The sequence below is a fragment of the Eriocheir sinensis genome, chromosome 34 (assembly GCF_024679095.1).
Source record: "Eriocheir sinensis breed Jianghai 21 chromosome 34, ASM2467909v1, whole genome shotgun sequence".
Taxonomy (NCBI): Eukaryota; Metazoa; Arthropoda; class Malacostraca; order Decapoda; family Varunidae; genus Eriocheir; species Eriocheir sinensis.
Window position 1 is genome coordinate 3,881,160 of NC_066542.1, and position 15,000 is coordinate 3,896,159.

The following is a 15,000-nucleotide window of genomic DNA, read 5'->3' on the forward strand; positions in this document are numbered from 1 at the left end:
ACAAGGATAGCATCACGTCTGGCGTTTACTCGAAGTTCTCATATGAACCGACTGTTGGCTTTGTTTTATGCTTTTTACAGTGTTCGCGTGTTTCGGTCACTACGATGCAGACTCAGATCCTTTTCCTCCTGCATCAACACGAGGAGTCTCGATCATGATGTATGTGTGTTTACTATTTCTGTGCATTATATGCATTTACTTGCATTTGTCAACATTAAGAGGACATTGCCATTTTCAAACCATTCGATAATGTGATTGAGGTCTTTCTGAATGACGGTTGATCCCGGTCTTTGTGAAATTTTCCCCACCTTAGTGTCATCAGCAAATTTCGGTATTGTGGATTTCAGTCCTGATTCGAGGTCGTTGATATATATGATGGAGAATGGTCTAGCTTGAACGCGGAGCGCTACACCAGTAAGGAAAAGCCGAAAATCGGAAGGCTGTCCGTTGGTAGTACTCGTTGTTTTCTGTCGGTGAGCCAATCTCTTATCCACGCGATCGCTTTGGCTCAAGCTTTTCCTCGGTGCAGTGCTTTGAGTCGCTCGTGCGGTATTACCTTGTCGCATCGGCTTGCAAGTCAGGTATGTAGAGGATGTATGATGTGGGCATCCAGTTCTTATCATATAAGAAGGAAAGTCTAATAAATTCGTTGAGTCTTCTTTGCCATTCTGAAGCCATGCAGTGTCGGAGATATTGTTATCTTCTTCTAGAAGCTGGCACAAGTTTGTCTGTGAGGCCTTTTCAGTATTTTCTGCCACTGATGTCAAACTTAGGCCTGTAGTTTAATGCAGCCTTTGTCTCCTTTTGAAAATTGGTGGTTGAAAGAGAATTCGGTCCAGCACTGACCCTCGAGGAACAGACTGGTTGAATATGTTGGTAGTGGCTGAAGTATCGTTTGTTTTTGTTCGTTTTTTTATGAGGACAACGTCAGGTCCTGTTGACTGTTCGTGTCGGTTTATCAATACTCTTTCACTTCTTGGTCGCATAATGAGTCAATTTTCAGGAGTCGATTTTCTCGGCACGTCAAGGTTCTCGAGCATAGTTCGATGAGGATTCTATACAATACCTTGTATAAGTTACTGTTGAGGATTCTGGCCATCTGTTTGCTGTCTGATTGCTGCTCAGTCTCGTCTGTCAGGGACCAATGTGGATTTACTTTATTTCGATCTGGTTCTTTTTCTTATTTTTTGGTTCCGATGATGTCACGCATATTCCATTTTTTCGTTTACCGTTTTACTACTCCGAATAAGGGAGTGCGACAAGCTCCAAGGCCATGAACACTGAGAGTGAACTTCGGCAAGTATCATTCTGTTAGGTTATAATTCCTTTTTAGTATTACCCATTTTTATTTTCTCTGGTCATATTTCTCTGGTCCTTGGCACCATTTACTCGCCTGGGTTTCGTCAGCACTGTAACCTTTCTACTCCAAAACTTTCAGTTGAAATTGTTCACGTTGTCGATTGTATAAATACGGGAGTGGTAGTTGGTCCCAGGTGATGGAGAAGCGAAAGCGTTGGGCTTGAGATTTTGGCTATTTGTGCAGTCTGGTATCATGACGGATTGTCTACAGGTTGTGACATATTGACATTGAAACGGATTTTCTTTGAGGATCAACCGTTAATTTTTCACCAACTTCATTTGTCTGAATGAGGTCGTTCGCTTCTAATACCAGATGCAGCAGATTGTTTTCTCCATTTGGTTGAGGTTACAACAGTGAGAACAGATCCTCACCATTTCTATAGCCTGTTACCTATGATCTCAGTCAAATTGTCCCCTGACCAGTTTTAAGTAGAGCAATTAAAGTCTAGTGTGTGTATTTACTTTGTGTTAAAGTGAAAGCTCTTCGTACAGAGACAGTGTCGCTGGCTGTTTGTTGTTTGGAGGCCTGTGTACGATCACAGATATTGGTTTCTTATTGATAAGTTATTTCCATAGACGGAGTCATCAATTCTCTACATCCTGGAAGTCTATTTTTATAGTTGCGTACTTTTATAACAGATACTCCTCCTCCTTTCTTGATTGTTCGATTTTTGGAATGTGCAGAGCCAAATGACGGTTCAGATACTGGAGGAAGTATTGCAGGATTGGCCAAGTCTCTATGATGGCTTTACCGTCGATGGTTTCTCAGTTGCAATATACGCGCCCTAATTTCGTCCTTTTGGGTAATAGACTGCTGGTTTCTTGGTAACCGCAAATGAAATGTGATACGCTTTTGACCGCGTTGAGTTGAATCTGTTCGCTTGTCGGAGGCGTCGTTATTACACAGTTTTCTTGCAAGCCTTGCTAATTACAGTTCCCGGTACTTCAAGTTAAAGAGTGCTTTTTCGTACTCAGTTTTAGCATTCGAAATAGCTCAACTGCATCGTTCAGGCCTTCCTAGCCGCGCCGAACCAACCTCGTTCAAGTGGTCCGTCCTCCCAAAACAAATCTGGGCGCTGGTTGAAGTGATGCCACATAAGGATGTGAACCCTACATGGCCATCGTTACATAACTGCTTTAGACTAGTGTTGACGCCGTACGCTTTACTGTTGTTGTCGGCGAATGGATTGACTTGACGTAGAATTCAAGAGACGATGATGATCTGACTTGGTGTATTTCCAGAATGACAGTTGATGAAGGTGCTAACAGGTCCTGAATTTGAGGTTGACTGAGGTCGTTGGTTCCACGTGGATCAGATACTACATCGTCCTTCGCATCGTGATGGACTGCATCGACATTGATTCAATATCGTCCGTGTTGGCTCAGGATACAGGAAACGCCGTCGGTCGCCACGGTTCCGCAAAACTCCGTAGTTGGCCTCCGTCGGTTGGCCTCCCCATTTTGACTCTAGTAGTTAGTTTGCCTTACCAGAAGCAGCGTCTGGTTCATTACAAGTGACTGGTCTTGGTCTGTGAACAGTTCCTGGAAGGCGCGAGGTATTCTGGGGAGCGAGCTGGGAGAATGAGTTTGTCGTGGGTGGTGGTGTTAGTGGTGGGTGGCACAGGGAAAGGTGGAAGGTGTGGAGTGGATGGAGGAGATGTGAAATCAGAAGTGGAGCTGAAGGCGGTGAGTTGAGTTCATTGGAGGTGAAGTGGAGGATAGGGGTGAGGATAGGGAAAGAGAGAGGGTGTTGAGCAGGAGGAAGGAGGCAGGAGAAGGTGGTACTGTGGATGGAGGTGGATATTCCTGGAAGGAGAAGGATGGAAGGACGTCTCGCATTAAGGGTGGCAGCAGGATCAGGCGTTGCAGTGGGGTGGATGAGAGGCGAGGGCAGAGATTATTGTGTTGTTGGTGGTGGAAGGGAAGATGGGTGGTGGATCGGATGAGGGGGGAGGAGTCAAGGTGGTGGAGGAGAAGAGGAGTGGGAGAGGATGAGGTGGCAAGGTGGATGGGGCGGAAGGAATATTAAGGAGCTAGAATGGTCTGCAGAGATTTCAGGAGGAGGGAGGGAGTATGGTTGGGTCAGACGTCAGAATATAAGGTTTGATGAGGAGAAGCTGGAGTGGGAAGGCAGGAAGAAGAAGAGAAAGAAGAGAGGGTAAGGGTAGGGAGTTGAGGGAAATGAGGAATGGTGTCCCAGATCAACGCATTGGAGCGTTGTAGTAGTTCGTTGTTTGTTTTGTAGTGCCTGAATACGTAAGTCTAGACACAGTACCTACATCGAGTCGCTGGCTTAGTAATGAATCTGGCATATTTCTTTGAATTAACAGCATTGAGAGTTAGCGACGGCATGATTATTTCTTTTTTTAAATTTTTATTTACTGTTGCAAAACAGGAGGAGGAGGAGAGAAAATTGGGAGAGGGAGAACCTTTGAGGAGGGAAAATAGGGAGAGAAAGATAGAATTGTCTCTCTCTCTCTCTCTCTCTCTCTCTCTCTCTCTCTCTCTCTCTCTCTCTCTCTCTCTCTCTCTCTTATTTAAGCAACAAAAGAGGACCTAATTCATTCTTCCTCTTCCTCTTCCTCCTCCTCCTCTTCTTCCTCTTCCTCAATCCCTCTCTCTCTTCCTTATCAATATTTCTTTCTTTTGTGTATTTCATTCTCTTCCCTTTCCTTAATTTCGTTTTTCTTATTATTTTTTCTTATATTCTCTTCTTTCTCTTTTCTTTTCTTCTCTTTCTTCCTTTTCCTTCTATTCGCTTCTCTCATATTTCTTCTTCTATCTCTCTTATCGTCTATTTTAATCCATTTTTAACTTTCCCTTCCCTTTCCTTTCCTTTCCCTTCCTCCCTTCCTTTCCTTCCCTTCCCTTCCCTTCCCTTCCCTTCCCTTCCCTTCTGCGTATTCTAACATATTATATAATCCATTCGAACATACTAATATAATTACCTCTAACATAGTAGTAGTAGTAGTAGTAGTAGTAGTAGTAGTAGTAGTAGTAATAATAATAATAATAATAATAATAATAATAATAATAATAATAATAATAATAATAATAATAATAATAATAATAATAATAATAATAATAATAATAATAATAATAATAATAATAATAATAATAATAATAATAACGTAATAATAATAATAATAATAATAATAATAAGAGAGAGAGAGAGAGTAATAGCCTAATATCAATAATAACGATAACAATAACACTCACCATCACCGTCACCATCAGTAACACAGAAACGCACGCACGCACGCACAATTAAAACTCACTATACGAAAAGGAAGAAAAAAAATATAAAAAGTTATCAATAGGCGTCCCACGAAAGCACGTACGTCTACACCCCTTCCTATCTTGCCAGGTACTGAAGGTGAAGGGCGGGGGTGGGGGAGATAAAACTAAAAGGGATCACTTATATAAATGTTTTGTTTACTTATTTTTAATCGCTTGCTATGATAGGCTATGCAAGATGTCGTTTTATATTAATCATTTATTTTCCATCATATAGCTAATTTCCTATGGCTCTTATTAAACAGTATTCTTCTTCTCCCTCTCGTACACTATGGTCATTCTCAAGCTATCTTAATTTAGGAGAATAACGTATAATAAAAGCCATAGGAGATTACAGATATATAAGAGAGATAAAGGATAAATAATGGAGTGTTTTGATGTAGGAATTATAAAGGAGTTTGCTATATAATCCCACTCGTAAACAATGGACTGTATTAGGCTATATATATTAAGGAAAATAACGTATAATAAAAGCCATAGGAGATAACAGATATATAAGAGAGATAAAGGATAAATAATGGAGTGTTTTGATGTAGGAATTATAAAGGAGTTTGCTATATAATCCCACTCGTAAACAATGGACTGAATTAGGCTATATATATTAAGGAGAATAACGTATAATAAAAGCCATAGGAAAGTAGAGATATATAAAAGAGATAAAAGATTAATTATAAGTGTTTTGAGATAGGAATTATAAAGGAATTTGCTATATAATTCCACTCGTAAACAATGGACAGTTTTAAGCTATATATTAAGGAGAATAACGTATAATAAAGGCTATAGGAAGTTAGAAATATATAAAGATAGATAAAAGATTAATTAAAACGACATCTTACATAGCCTACCACGCGATAAAATAATGTAAACAATAGATTACTTAAGCTACCCCTTTCATCCATAGGTGCCAGATCGTCCTACTCACCATCTTACATATACGAATTTCCTACGTAAAAACTGCCTCCTGCACCTCGATAACGTAAAAAATCGTAATAATCGTTAATTTCTGATGTGTTTTGTTATGGGTAAGCGTCAAAATACGGTAAATACGATGTAGTGAAAATGGAAATCTGGCAATGTCGCTCTCTCCCTCCCTCCCTGCCCCGGCCGCGACCTTATAATGGCGTGACGTCCTGCGTGGGGTCCTACAAGGGTCATTTTTATCGCCTCGCATCCTACGTAATCGCGATCCTACAACGTTGCGGTCCTGCTATAACGTACGGCGCGGTATAGTGAATCTTTGTATAGTGTTATCGTTCGTTATAGTGACGCGGTTGACGGTGTACAGTGCGCTTTTTAGTGACATTTTGCAAGGTAAGAATTCGTTGTGTGTTTTAGCGTTAAGGAAGGAGGAGGAGGAGGAGGAGGAGGAAGAGGAGAAGAAGGAGAAGAAGAAGAAGAAGAAGAGGTGGGGATAAGGGCACTTCTTCCTCTTCTTCTTCTCCTCTTCTTCCTATTATTATTATTATTATTATTATTATTATTATTACTATCGTTATTATTATTACTGTTATTATATGTCTTATCTAACTCTCTTTCCTTCTTTCCTTCCTTCCTTTTCTCCTTCCTTCCTTCCTTCCCTCCCTCCTTCCTTCTTTCCTTCCCTCCTTCCCTTCTTCCTTCCTTCCTTCCCTCCTTCCTTCTTTCCTTCCCTCCTTCCCTTCTTCCTTCCTTCCTTCCTTCCTTCCTTCTCTACTTCCTTCCCTCTTTCCCTCCCTCCTTCCTTCCTTCCCTCCTCCTCTACGCGAGAACTCAATTATAACAGTAGCGATTACATTATCCTGTTGTGTCCTTCCCTCCTTCCTTCCTTCCTTCCATTCCTATCAATATATTTTTCTCTTCCCTCTTTCCTTCCTTCGTTCCATTTCTGTCAATATCTCTTTCTCCTCCTTCTCCTCCTCCTTCCTTCCTTCTTTCCAGTTCTCTCAATATCTTCTCCTCCTTCTTCTCTTTCCTTCTCTTCCTTCTTCCTTTTTCTCTCTTATCTAACTCTCCTTTCTCTTCTCTCTTATAAATCATCTTCCTTCCTTCCTTCCTTCCTTCCCTTCCTTCATGTATAGTAGCTCTCTCCTCTTCTTCCTTCCTTCCTTCATGTATAGTAATTTTCTCCTTCTCTTCTTCCTTCCTTCCTTCCTTTCTTCCCTCCTTCCTCTTTTTCTCTCGCATATTTGAAAACTTGGGATGATGTTATGGGTACTTTCCTCCTCCTCTTCCTCTTCCTCTTCTTCTTCCTCCTCGTCTTCCTCCTCCTCCTCTTCCTTCTTCTCGTAAGTGTTGCGTTTCGATCCTTATCTTAATTCTCCTCTCAATTTTCTTTCTTCTTCCTCCTCTTCCTCTTCCTTTCCTTCCTCGCTATGCCTCCTCTCCTTCCTTCTCTTCTTCTTCTTCTTCAATGTCTTCTTCAATTTCTTCTTTTTTTTCTTCTCCTTCTTCTTCTTCTCCTTCTACTTCCTCCTCCTCCTCCTCTCTTCCTCCTCCTCCTCCTCTTGCATATCTCTTTCTTCCTTCTCTCCTTCAGTTTCTCCTCCTTCCTCCTCCTCCTCCTCCTCCTCCTCCTCTCTATGCCTCCCAAGTGGCAATAGCGCTCAAGCGGAGGTATTTTTTTTCCTCCCTCACTCTTTCCTCCACTCTTTCCTCCACTCTTTCCTCCGTTCCTCCATCTTTTATTATTATTTCTTTAATCAAACTCTCCCTCCCTCCCTCCCTCCAAATTGCCCTCCGGTAGGAAAGGAAGAGAGAGAGAGAGAGAGAGAGAGAGAGAGAGAGAGAGAGAGAGAGAGAGAGAGAGTAGTTTAATAAGTTGCTTTTTATTAAGTTACGGATATGTAGCTATTCTTTTTTTTCCTCCTTTTCTTCCTCCTCCTCTTCCTCCTCCTCCTCCTCCTCCTCCTCCTCCTCTCTTTAGATTCGTTCCCAGGGCTGGCAATATATTTTTTTTTCAGCAAATATTAGACTGAGATGAAAATATAGTTGATTAAAAAGAAAATATTCCACCCTAAATTAAGTGAAGCAAAATAAAGAAAAAAAGAAAGAAAGAAAGAAAGAAAGAAAGAAAGAAAGAAAGAAAGGAAAAAAATATCTAGGAGGCTGTTTTTCAATGTCTCATCTTCGTGGTTAAGTCAATCAATTCTTTTTATCTACATTTTATTGTGATTTTAATTTTACTGATTAAAAAATGACCACTTCAAAATATAAGGATATGTGTGTAGTAGGTTACTTTAAAACGTCTTCTGTGGCCTGCCTTTCCATGTTTCTGTGTTTCCTATCTTAACAGTATCAGGTTTTGCCCCTTCCTCCCTTCCTGTGGCCTGCCTTTCCATGTTTCTATGTTTCCTACCTTAACAGTGTCAGGTTTTGCCCCTTCCTCCCTTCCTGTGGCCTGCCTTTCCATGTTTCTATGTTTCCTACCTTAACAGTATCAGGTTTTGCCCCTTCCTCCCTTCCTGTGGCCTGCCTTTCCATGTTTCTATGTTTCCTACCTTAACAGTATCAGGTTTTGCCCCTTCCTCCCTTCCTGTGGCCTGCCTTTCCATGTTTCTATGTTTCCTACCTTAACAGTATCAGGTTTTGCCCCTTCCTCCCTTCCTGTGGCCTGCCTTTCCATGTTTCTATGTTTCCTACCTTAACAGTATCAGGTTTTGCCCCTTCCTCCCTTCCTGTGGCCTGCCTTTCCATGTTTCTATGTTTCCTATCTTAACAGTATCAGGTTTTGCCCTTTCCTCCCTTCCTGTGGCCTGCCTTTCCGTGTTTCTGTGTTTCCTATCTTAACAGTATCAGGTTTTGCCCTTTCCTCCCTTCCTGTGGCCTGCCTTTCCATGTTTCTATGTTTCCTATCTTAACAGTGTCAGGTTTTGCCCTTTCCTCCCTTCCTGTGGCCTGCCTTTCCGTGTTTCTATGTTTCCTATCTTAACAGTGTCAGGTTTTGCCCTTTCCTCCCTTCCTGTGGCCTGCCTTTCCGTGTTTCTATGTTTCCTATCTTAACAGTATCAGGTTTTGCCCTTTCCTCCCTTCCTGTGGCCTGCCTTTCCGTGTTTCTATGTTTCCTATCTTAACAGTGTCAGGTTTTGCCCTTTCCTCCCTTCCTGTGGCCTGCCTTTCCATGTTTCTATGTTTCCTATCTTAACAGTATCAGGTTTTGCCCTTTCCTCCCTTCCTGTGGCCTGCCTTTCCATGTTTCTATGTTTCCTATCTTAACAGTCTCAGGTATTTCACTTTCCTCCCTTCCTGTGGCCTGCCTTTCCGTGTTTCTATGTTTCCTATCTTAACAGTATCAGGTTTTGCCCCTTCCTCCCTTCCTGTGGCCTGCCTTTCCATGTTTCTATGTTTCCTATCTTAACAGTGTCAGGTTTTGCCCTTTCCTCCCTCCCTGTGGCCTGCCTTTCCGTGTTTCTATGTTTCCTATCTTAACAGTATCAGGTTTTGCCCTTTCCTCCCTTCCTGTGGTCTGCCTTTCCATGTTTCTATGTTTCCTATCTTAACAGTGTCAGGTTTTGCCCTTTCCTCCCTTCCTGTGGCCTGCCTTTCCATGTTTCTATGTTTCCTATCTTAACAGTGTCAGGTTTTGCCCTTTCCTCCCTTCCTGTGGTCTGCCTTTCCATGTTTCTGCGCTTTCTATTCCCTACCCACCCACTGCCAGCATCAGTTCTTGCCTTCGCCTTCTTACCTGCGGCCTGCTTTTCCGTGTTTTTATGCTTCCCTCCTTACCCTAGCCCTTCCAGCATCAATTCTTGCCCTTTCCTCCCTTCCTGTGGCCTGCCTTTCCGTGTTTCTATGTTTCCTACCTTACCTAGCCCCCTACCAGAATCAGATCTTGCACTTTCCTCTCTTCCTGTGGCCTGCCCTTCCCTGCTTCCATGCCTCCCTCGCCCTGTCCTTATCAGCGTCAGTTCTTGCCTTCTCTACTTTCCTGTGGCCTGCCTTTCCGTGTTTCTATGTTTCCTACCGGACACGCCTCTTACCAGCATCGTCTTGCTCATTCCTCTCTTTCTGTGGCCTGCCCTTCCATGTTTATATGTTTCCTGCCTAACCCACCCACTTTGCCCTTTCCTCTCTTCCTGTGGCCTGCCCTTCCCTGCTTCCATGCTTCCTTCGCCCTAGCATGACCTACTTTTCCATGCTTCTATGCTTCCTACCTCCTTCCTTCCTGTGGCCTGCCCTTCCCTGCTTCCATGCTTCCTTCGCCCTGGCATGACCTACTTTTCCATGCTTCTATGCTTCCTACCTCCTTCCTTCCTGTGGCCTGCCTTTCCCTGCTTCCGTGCCTCCCTTACCCTGCCCTCACCAGCGTCAGTTCCAGCAATCACGAAGACTTTGTAATGGATAGCGAGGCACCGGGCGCGCAATTACCGCCCGTATTAACTCCCCTTGCGATTAATTGGCGAGATTATTGATGGAGAGAGAGTAATTATAGGCGAGGAAGGGAGGAGGGAGAGAGGGGAGGAAGGCAGGGCCGGTGATTACGGTATTTAGCATCTGATCTCACTGCAATCGGTTTGGGTAGCACTGTTAAGGTATTGGTATATTTAGGTCCCTTCTCTTTACTGATGTTTGTTAATGTTTATTGAGTTATTTAGTTACTTATATTTCTTCTTCTTCTTTTTCTTGCTCATCTTCTTTTTCTTCATCTTCTTCTTCGTCTTCTTCTTCTTCGTTTTGTTGTTGTTGTTGTTCTTCTTCTTCTTTTTCTTTTTCTTTTTCTTTTTCTAACTCTATTTCTCTCCATCTATATCAATTTCTCATGTATCCCATTCTCTACATGATGCTTCTATTCCTCTCAATTATATTTCTACCCGTTTCTACTTACTTCCATCTACCTCTATTTCTATTTCTATGTATCTATATATCTCTCTCTCTCCCTATGTATATATCTATCTGTTTCCATCTATAATTAAATTTTCATCTGTATTCCATTGCCGTGACTCCCGACTCTATAGCTGCCGAATGGTCTATAATTACAATGTGCGATATATCAAGGCTTTTATTGTCACGGCCAGCGTCAATATTACGTGTCCTAATGCGAGAGAGAGAGAGAGAGAGAGAGAGAGAGAGAGAGAGAGACCCGACCGATACGCCGACCGCAGAACCGACCACACGCACCCACTCCCCCACACCCACACACCCACACTGAATATTATCTATCATGCAGATTTCAAGCGATTTACGACAGAGCTACTCAATTTTCCGTCAATTACAATCTACATAATTACGCTGAATAGATTGGGGTAGAGAGAGGGAGGGATACGGCGTTAGGAAATGTGGGATATTGGAAGGGAGTTTTGATAAGGGAGTTTAGTTAGGAAGGTACGTGTTCTTAGACGCTTCCGCTCCTTACATCAGCTATTTCCAAACGTCAAAAAGAGCGTCAGTCGGATTTGGAAAGTTTCGTTTAGTCGGCGCAACATCTGTGGTCATATGCCGGAGAGACAGAAGGGGAAGGAATTATAGTAGGTAACAGGTCCTAGGAGACGGGACACAACCCCCGATTAATACCTGGTACCCATTCACTGCTGGGCGGACAGGGGCGTAGAGTATCGCAAAAGCCGCCCAAATTTTTCCACTCCGCCCGGGAATCGAACCTGGGCTCTCTCGGTTGTGAGCTGAGTATGCTAATCACTGCACCACGAATCCCCTGGTCAGTCGGGTTCTAATGAGTGTTTCTTTAGGTTCACGGTACAGAAGAAAGGTCACTCTACCACCAGGGTCATAAAAGTACCCCTGGAAATGCCCCCCACAACTCCTACGAAAGCCTTGTCAAATGTAGGCCTAGGAACGTATAATCTCAGTTGCTCCTGCCCCTCAAATCACAGTCAACTATTTTCTAAGGCTGAAAAGGGGGTCGGTCGGGTTCTAATGTGTGTTTCTTTAGGTTCACGGTACGGAAGAAGGGTCACTACCAACACACTGTAAAAACTGAAGGGTATAAAAAGGATATATCTCTGGAACTAAGGTATAATATCGACTTGAAATACGCTTAACCTCACCAATACCCTTTTCAGTCAAGAGGGAAGGTATTTAAGTACAAATATATACCCTTCATTAGACTTAGCACAACATATACAGCAGGGTCATAAAACTACCCTTGGACATACTAATATAACCTCTACGAAAGCTTTATCAAAATGTACTTAATATAAATGACTTCCCGAATAACTTAGCATGCGAAGATAAGCTGGAAAAATATATGTAAGTGACCCTTCATACTGTTATTATTATTATTATTATTATTATTATTATTATTATTATTATTATTATTATTTCATGCATGAGAGAAGAAGGGAAGGGAGGGAAGGAGGAAGAGAAGAGATGATATATAGGATGGAGGAAAGGGAGAGAAGGAGGGAAGGGAGGGAAGGAGGAAGAGAAGAGATGATATATAGGATGGAGGAAAGGGAGAGAAGGGAGAGAAGGAGGGAAGGGAGGGATGGAGGAAAGAAGGGAGGGAATTATGCTTAAAATATGTGCTAGGCTATCTCTCCACACCACTCTCTCTCTCTCTCTCTCTCTCTCTCTCTCTCTCTCTCTCTCTCTCTCTCTCTCTCTCCCTTCATCGCCTGACATAATTTTGTGCTAAGTCGGGCTTGTAAATGGATTTTCTCTCTCTCTCTCTCTCTCTCTCTCTCTCTCTCTCTCTCTCTCTCTCTCTCTCTCTCTCTCTCTCTCTCAATATTACTCCTATCAAGTCTTTCCAAGGGTACTCTCTCTCTCTCTCTCTCTCTCTCTCTCTCTCTCTCTCTCTCTCTCTCTCTCTCTCTCTCTCTCTCTCTCTCTCTCTCGGATATGGTACGGATTCGAGCACTGAGGCCGCGCGCATCTAATAATCTATGCTTCTAATAACCTTATCTTCTTATGTACCTTTGATAACCTTATGTGGGCTCTCATTTTCCTCCTCCCTTCTTTCCTCCATCCCTCCCCTCCTTTCCATTCCCTCCCTTCTCTCCCTTCCCTCCCTAGGGCGCCTGGAAGGGTCAACACACACAAACATACATGGACCAGGAGAGAGATAGCGGATATGATACGGATATGAGCTCTGAGGCCACGCGTAGGTAATATCCCATAGACCCAACTACCTTATACTTCTTACGTACCTCTGATGGCCTCGTGAGGGCTGACACGGGGCAGGGAAGGGTTAACACACACAAACGTACATGAACCGGGAAAGAGATAGCGGATATGATACGGATATGAGCTCTGAGGCCACGCGTAGGTAATATCCCATAAACCCAACTACCTTATTCTTCTTACGTACCTTTGATGGCCTAGTAAGGGCTGACACGGGGCAGGGAAGGGTCAAAACACACACGAATACGGGGAGTGAGAGTGCGGCACTGTTGGTTTGAATGCACTGGCGCCCTCTAGCTAACGGCCAGCCCAGATACCAGAGGCTAGAGTATCGTACGGCTTTGGCCAAAACTATCGTATTTTTGTAACACTAGAGTACTTCGTAAGGTATCAACGCTGTACCTAGATATAAAAAAAAAAGGGGACGGTCTTTTTCCACTAAATGTTGACCTTTGTTGACCTTTGACTTCCCCTGATCCCCCCTTTTTGGTACGACTCTGTGCATGGAGCTACGTAGGAGATATGGGCTCGTTAATATAAGCAATCGTAACTGTTAGCAGAGGAAAATATTACCGTATAGCGAATAGGTGTTATAGGTTAGGTTATCAGCCATTAAGTTATCGTATTTATGTGATGATTGTCGTACATCTGGTCACGCTAGCACATCAATCCCTTACACACACACACACACACACACACACACACACACAAGATGAGGGAGGATATGTATAAGAAAATAAGAAAGTAAAGATAATTTCATATATTAATTCACTCTTGAACATTGATTATTTTCTAGTAACTCTCAATTTCGTTTCCTATATATATAATTTTTTCTTTGTGTTTTTCTGTGTGTGTGTGTGTGTGTGTGTGTGTGTGTGTGTGTGTGTGTGTGTGTGTGTGTGTGTGTGTGTGTGTATACCTGTAGTTGCAGAGGGCGCCACTAGTCTCAACACCAAATTCAAACAGGCACCATCTATCTCTCTTTCTCTCTCGTCTCAATTTTCATGTGTACTCTATCTATCGTGACACCGTGGGAGCTCTCAGGAGGTTAAATGAAGGTACGTAACAGCTGCTGAACGCTATAGGGTGATATCAGGGACGTACATTGCTTGGGGGACTCAGTAAATTGGCTGTTAATAGAAGTAGCTTAAGCCCCGGTCACATATGCGGGTACGGGTGGTCCACGAGTTGAATTTTAAACCCGCTAATAACGCGTGGTAGGACGCGGATGACGCGTGGATGTGGCGCTAATGGTGCGCTACAACCCGTGGTAGAAAATCAACCCGCGCTAGAAAGTTTTGGAAAGTTCAAAACTTTGAGGCGCGGGTGCCCACGGGTCGCACCCGCGGGTGACGCGTTGATAACCCGTGGACAATGCGTGTTAACGCGCAGATAAGGCGCTGATAAGCCGTGGTGACCCGTGATAGGCCGTGGAGCTTTAACGGGTTATCGTGGGTCAAGAGCGGGCTAGCACGGCTTATCCGCGAGTTATCCGCGTCTTATCCGCGTCTTGTCAACTGGTTATTACGGGTACTCTGGGACTATATATTGGGGGGCTACTGCCCAGCATTCATCACTCCTGCTCCAGACGTCGTTGCGTAAACATGGACCGTAGTGACCTCGTCTGCATGCTGATGCAACAGCATATGAACCTGCAGTACCAAGTCCATCAGCACCTCTCTGAAAGACGTAGAAGACGAAGACAGCAGAAGAGGAGGGTTGTCCGGAACATATGGGTTCGTGAGTGGATTGCCAGGAGACCTCTGCTTGGGCTGTACGATCGTCTCATGGTGGAGCTCCGCAATGAAGATCCAAGAGCCTTCCAGAACTTCATGAGAATGCCACCTGCCATGTTCGACGAAGTTGTGGAGAGACTAACACCAGCCCTTGAAAAGAAGACAACCAAGTGGCGAGAACCCCTTGAGCCAGGCCTGAAGGTTGCCCTCACCCTCAGGCACCTTGCTTCTGGCGCCAAGTACCGGGAGATGCAGTATGGTTGGAGGTGCCTCACACCACTTGGGAGCCATCTGGAGCAGTGTGGTCGGTGGTCTGGAAGCAGTGCTGGAGCTGGTGCTGGAGCTGGAGCTGGATGTTGCTTGTCTGGAGTCTGGAGCGAGAGTAGTTCTGCCGCCCGGCCGGGCGCTTTAAACCCGCCGAGGAGGCGCGCGCAGCCCGGATTAATCCGCGAACGGGCCGCGCTTGACACGTGGACAACGCTCGGATGTCGCGTCATAACCTGTTGATGACGCGTGGATAACCCGTGGTAACCCGCAGACAACCCGCAGACAA

The 15,000-nt window shown here is 43.9% G+C and overlaps 1 protein-coding gene across 1 annotated transcript in view; it reads right to left on the reverse strand.

Moving 5' to 3' along the window:
* LOC127006915 (roundabout homolog 2-like) overlaps nucleotides 1-12,999 on the reverse strand; it is a 117,419-nt gene extending 104,420 nt beyond the window's left edge. Inside the window, exon 1 of the mRNA XM_050877259.1 lies at nucleotides 12,899-12,999. The gene's annotated coding sequence lies outside the window, so the exon portion shown is untranslated. The remainder of the gene's footprint in view (nucleotides 1-12,898) is intronic.
* Between the last annotated feature and the right edge of the window lie 2,001 nt (nucleotides 13,000-15,000).